This window comes from Phodopus roborovskii, unplaced genomic scaffold, assembly GCF_943737965.1.
Source record: "Phodopus roborovskii unplaced genomic scaffold, PHOROB, whole genome shotgun sequence".
NCBI classification, from domain to species: domain Eukaryota; kingdom Metazoa; phylum Chordata; class Mammalia; order Rodentia; family Cricetidae; genus Phodopus; species Phodopus roborovskii.
In genome coordinates, this window is record NW_026126481.1 from 1,996,105 (window position 1) to 2,002,748 (window position 6,644).

Genomic DNA, 6,644 nt, shown 5'->3' on the forward strand with positions numbered 1-6,644 from the left:
TAGGGCTCAGAATCCCAAAACCACCATAACAGCAAGACAAATATAGCAGATACCAGTAATCCCAACACACCAGACACAGACACAGGCAATTCTAGGGCAAGCTGGTTAGCTAAAGTAGCCATTCAGCAAGCTATGGGTTACATGGAAAAACCTTGCCTCAATTAATAAGATGGAGAGCAACTGAGGGAAGCATGTGACATCAACTTTGACCTTCCATGTACACATGTACACTCATGGATCTGCATATCCTCTTGCACACACATTTGAACACACATACACAAATGTGCACACCACATACAGATGCACAGGCAAAAAAAAATCAATTACTAAATTAAAATAAAATTATGGTTACATATCACTTTTATGGAATTTTAACTAATTTAAGATTTAACTATTGAAAATGATGGGAATGATTTAAAAAACATTCTGATAAAATATCAACCAAAGATAAATATTAGGGAAAGTAATTTAGGCAAAAACATTATCAGAATAATGCAAGTTTTGTTCAATGTTAAAAAGGGGAACTTATGAGGAACTTATTATGACTCCTTACCTGCATTTCTACAAAGACACTAATTCAGATTATAGGTAGTAAATGTTGACAGAATTATATAGAGAATTTTCTTTTGGGGGATGGTGAGTTTTATTTTTTCTTGTCTGGAGAGAGGATTGATTTTCTCTTGAATCTTCCGGGGTGAAGACTGGAAGAAAGCACAGCATGTGGAGGTCTACTCAGCATTGGTCACCTCCCTCTTTCTCATCTTCGCCATCCACAGAGAGAGCAGCATACTTGCTTGCAGAACTGAACTAGGAGGCTGGGTTTTCCTCAGATTTCTTTGACTCGGGTACAAATCTTGAGCCTTGATCTTTTTTGCCATCTTTCCTATCCAACTCCTTCCAATGATTGGTCTTTGTTCCCTCCATCTCCAAGTTCCCTCAAGATCCCAGTTTGGCTTTTTGGGACACTTACCCCTTCTATTTTATTTTCATCTTTTCTTGATGGTCTGTCCTCAGAGCACTGTGCTGGAGCTACTTTCCCTCCACCACTTGTAGGGGACTTCTGCTTTGTGTTTGAGCTCTAAAATAGAGCAGGAGGATTAGTGCTTTGCTTCACCCACACATTCACCTTTGGTGGAGGGTCTGGCATTACCTTTAGAGACTGATCTATTTTAGAATGTTTGGAGGTTGAAGAGTGACTGTCTTCTTTGTTGAGGGATTCATTTTCTAGAGACTTTTCTCTCTCTGTATATTTCTGCCAGATGTGGCTGAGGTCCCAGTTTGAGATGACTCACTTCCTGTCCTCGACCGTTCTCTTTCCTGAGTATCTTCACTACGCCAAATTGGGTGTCTCTCCCGTGGCTGGTGGTCTAGTTTTGGCTCATCCAGCTGCCATTGCTCCTTCTGTAGCCACTCTTCTACTTCTCTTTCTCTAGCAGCTGTGTCGATGGGCTCTGCCCCTCCAAAGATAGAAGCCACTTGACTGGACTGGGAGGTGCTAGCAGAGGAATCATCTTCCTTAGAATACTCCAAGGCTTTAGATTCATTTTGGGTCTTTGCGGGGGTGGGGGAGTGATGGCAGATGTCATTCTGCATATATGTTTCTCATACTGGTTAATGAATAAAGCACTGTTGGCCAATAGGAAAGCAAGATAGGCGGGACTAGGAGACAAGGAGGAGAAAGGAAGTAGTGAGGAAGGAGTCAAGATGGAAGACAGAGAGAGCAGAACACAGGCGAGTTCTCTCTCCGGTAAGATAAGACCACATGGAGATTAATAGAAATTGGTTAATACTTAAGACAGAGCTAGCCGATAAGAAACAAGTATGCATGGGAGAGGGGGGGGGGGAAGGGGGGGGGGGGGGGGGGGGGGGGGGGGGGGGGGGGGGGGGGGGGGGGGGGGGGGGGGGGGGGGGAAAAAAAAAAAAAAAAACCAACAGAATTATATCTAACACAGAGTCTCGGTGTGTTGTTTGGGGCTGGCCAGCTAGGAATCGAACTCGAACCCAAGACCAGCGCCCCGCAGGGAGGTTTGGAAGAACGGCCAAATTCTTTGGTAGTGTTCATTAATTGGACTGATAAAATTAAATAAAAAATACTCGCAAAAAAATGAGGTAACCATCCAAAAAAAAAAAAAAAAAAAAAAAAAAAAATGGGGGGGGGAGGGTATTTTTATTTAAAAGGGGGTGGGGTTGTTTGTGGGGGGGGGGGGGGGGGGGGGGGGGGGGGGGGGGGGGGGGGGGGGGGGGGGGGGGGGTTGGACTCTGCTGCTTTGTGAGAGACAAGCAGATAATTGCATGACTCCTTTAAGAGAAGTTTCCTGACTGAGCATAAGCAGCAAAAACCGCACGGCTTTTACAAAAGCACTGCTAACAATTTATTGGTGTGTACGAGAGCTGGCAATGGTAATGACCACATCTCCAAGCCGGCAGCATGCTGCTGGATGGCAGCGCAGACCAAGGCAGTGAGCACAGCTCTCAGTGCTGCCAGTAAAATAGCAGCCACCACCTTGGACAGACCATGGCTAACACAGCTATGACTTTCATTTTAACAATGTTGTTGTTTACCAGATAAAAAGACTCATGGCCACAAAAAGATAAAGATTTACAGTAAAGACAGATTCACATTAAAAAAAAAAAAACACACACACACACACTAAATGTTTACATTGTGTTTTAAAATATACGTAGGCTTGGGAGAGAAAAAGAATAAAATGGTTTTAAAAAGACAAAGAGGAACTGGGTGTGGTGGCACATGCCTTTAATCCCAGCACTTGAGAGACAGAGGCAAGCATATCTTGTGATTTCAAAGTAAACCTGGTAGGCAAAGTAAATTCCAGGACAGATAAGAGTTACACAGTGAAACCCTGTCTCAAAAAAATAAAAAAAAAAAAAAAAAAAAATAGAAGAAGAAATAGAGTAATAATAAAGCCAGGTAAAAATGAAAAGCTCAGAGAGAATCTGTATACTGTGTGGCATTATATTGTCTTTATATCATTTGACTGCTGAGGAAAAAAACTGTTAAAGGAAATACTGCTGGATTAATTCAATTTATATATTTTAAAAATGCTTTGACTTAAAAATTTAAGTTTAAGGACAAGTTACTGGGGAAAAGGGTTTCTATTTTTGTTTTCACAGAAAATGAAAAGCTGTGGATTCCTTCCAGACTAATGTGGTTTGATCAAGCCATACCCCTGAAGCAGTGCCCAGGTGATCCAACATTCAAAACAGCTTGGAAAAAGCAGCCTTGCAGACTACAGCCAGGATTTCTGCATCTTCTTAGGATCCCCAATGACAGTGCCCCCTATCAGCAGGAAGCAGTTTGGAAAGAACAACATCCAAATTCCCAAATAGTGTTTATAAATGTTTGTTTCATTTAAATGGGGTTGGTTATAAATAGTTAATGATCACAACCAATATTTTTAAAGGTAAAAAGGGGATTATGGTATAGATATGATTACTTTGTTTTGGAATGGATTTTCATTTATTGATACAATTTAAGGTCAATTTTGTGATATATATATTTTTCCTCTTATTTAGATATTGTGTATATATAGCTCATTTTAAAATGTAATGTATAATTTAGTACAGATTTTAGATAGTTACCTGTAATAGTCAAAACTTATATCTAGGTGAGTTAGGTTTTCTAGATATCCAGAGATGTATTTGAGATAGATAGGCATTCTTCAAACCTTTCAAAGACCTACAGAATATGGCATTTAAAATGGTTTAGGGATTTTCTTAACCGTGAGACATACATGCTCCTGAAAATACCACCTGCATCAGAAAGGAAGATGGACATCAAAGAAACACATTATAAAGTTCACTTTCAATATGGCAAGACTAGCCATTTGGATAAGACACTGCTCTTGTCTGGACTGTTTGACTTTATGCTGTATAAACTGTACATGCAGGACCCACAGAAACATGACTGCTGATACAGAGTTCCTCCTTCATGGAAGAGTCTGCCAGACAGTCTGCAGGACACAGAGAAAAGTGACTGACAAACTGCCAATACAAGAAGACAGTTTAAAATGTCCTGCTTTGCTGAAGAATCTTCCAGACACACTATGGCCTATGCGCTGAAGATGGAAGATTACAGAAGAACTTCAGGTGACTGACAAGGCAAGATGTCTCTGTCATTTCTAGAATTTATATATTATCCTTCTGTGGTCTTTGATGGAGTTGAAGACAGATAGTTATGGTTATAGTTTTCCTTAGTTAGGATTAAAGATAAGTTACATAGACTTTAGACACACAAAGATAGGATAGATGATGGAATATTTTATTTAACTCTTACTAAATGTTAATGAACTAAATATTGTTAACTGTGATTCTTATTTAACAACTGTTGTGTGATATATTTTGCTATGTTAATTTTAAAACCCTTCTTTTTATTTAGACAGAAAAGAGGAGATGATGGGAGATGTCATTCTGTATATATGTTTCTCATACTGGTTTAATGAATAAAGCACTGTTGGCCAATAGGAAAGCAAGATAGGCGGGACTAAGAGACAACGAGGAAAGAGGAAGTAGTAAGGAAGGGTCAAGATGGAAGATGGTGAGAGCAGAACGCCGTTGTAAGATAAGACCACACGGAGATTAATAGAAATTGGTTAATACTTAAGACAGAGCTAGCTGATAAGAAACAAGTAACTGGCCAACAGAATTATATCTAATACAGAGTCTCGGTGTGTTATTTGGGGCTGGCGCAGCAGTGGGACAAGACCTGTGGCAGGTGGAAAAACCTACTCCTTACAGGGGAGACCTCTGTCATCACTCTTATCGTCCTGAGAGTTATCATCCCTGGGGCTCCAAGACCAATGTCCCTTCAATCATACTGGTCTTCATAGTGGTCCCCACCTCCTCTGTAATCATTATCCCTGTAGTACCCACTACCAAATGCTCGTCTGTCAGTGCCTATCCTGGAGTCATAGTCTCAATCATAGTCTCTGCTGCCTCGGTCATCATAGCGATTCCGGCCCCCATAGTGATCCATATCTCTGCATGGGTCATCCCGATACCCATCCCGATATCCATCCCAACACTGATCTGAATCATAACAATCTCGATACTTGTTTCCAAAGCTATCATCACCTCTTCTAGGTGGGTAGTCATCAAAGCTGTCTGTGGTAGGACGGGCACTCCAGTCTGTGTCTGTTTTGTCAGAATCCTGATTTCTATCTTGACCAAAAGAATCACCATCTGGCCATTTATTCTGTTCTTGATCAGCAGTGTCCACTTGAATTCACCTGTTCTTCTCTTAGTCACCGAGACTCAGAGCACTGAGCAGAGAATCCAGGTCTTCAAATTCTGCATAGTCAAAGCCTTTCAACCTGTGGGGATTGCTGGGGTCACATGGTAGGCATACAGCACCTTATATTTAATCTTCTAAAGAATTCCTTAATGGAGTCTTCTGTCACATCATAGGACAGGTTCCCCAGAAAAGCGGTGTAGGGTGGTGATTTGGGAAAATGCCTCCAGTCAATATTGGGTTTCCGAGCAGCCAGTGGAGCAGTGGGAAGGATGGAATGGTCGGTTGGAGGTGCCCTATACACATCCTCATCTTTACTAGGCCAAGTTGTTGACATATATCCTTCCAGACCATCTGTTTCATCAGCCCAGCTGACTGGTTTGGGGACATAGGTGCTTCCTCCACCAGTACCCCCATCCTCAGCTAGAAAGTTTGTTAGGGAGATGGTTTTTTCCTTCTTATTTTTCTTTTTTGCTGAGGCCACTATGTTGGCAAAGGAAGAAAGAATGCAAAGGACGAGAATATTTTTAAATTCCACAGTAATTTCAATGAGGTAAAAGGGCAGAGAAATGCATATACTTAATGTATGACTCATTTTCATTTTGTTTTGTTTTGTTTTGTTTTTTAATTGTCTTACCTGACATGATTACTCCCAGCATAATTATTCACATTAGATTAGCCCCAAACTAGACAAGATGAATTTCTGCCAGACAATAGGTAGTGGACAAATAACTTATGGTATCTTCATCAATAAAGACCTATTAAGCAATAAAAAAGGGAAGAACTGTTGATCCCTAAACATTAATAAAGTCAAACCCTCAATTGAGTTTTACAAAACAGTCTTATATATAAGACTGCAGAGTAAACAAACTAATCTATGGTGATAGAAATAGAAGATTAGTTTTCTAGAAATGCAAAGGAGCTAGAGAAAGGAAACATTAAAGGCAAAGTTACCCCCAGAGAATTTGGAAGGCAGTGATGTTCAGTGGCTTTATTAATGTTATGCATTTGTCCAATTTCATTAAAATATAATGTGATACTTTTTTGCAAGTGACAATTTGACAGATCATGGGATGCCCAGACAACTGGAAGTGTGTTTTATTTCTTTAATTGTTATCACAAATACTTGAAAAAAACAATTTAAATATGAAGTATTCATTTTGGTTCATGGTTTCAAAGGTTCTCATGGTCATCTGCTTCATTGCTGCTTAAGGCAAAGGTGAAATGTCACAAATTAGAGAATAGGCCAGACAGGAAGCAGGAGGGGGCAAGAAAGCAAATCCCCAATGGCCTACTTCTTCCAACTAGGCCCACCTCCTAAGAGCCCATTCAATTAAGAGCTCATCAGTGGATTAATCTATTCATGAACTTGGTGATCTAATTATTCCACTGGTTG

The 6,644-nt window shown here is 40.4% G+C and overlaps 1 pseudogene; it reads right to left on the reverse strand.

Annotated features, from left to right (window-relative positions):
• Positions 1-683: 683 nt before the first annotated feature.
• On the reverse strand, positions 684-5,843 carry LOC127229058 (eukaryotic translation initiation factor 4B-like; annotated as a pseudogene).
• Positions 5,844-6,644: the final 801 nt, after the last annotated feature.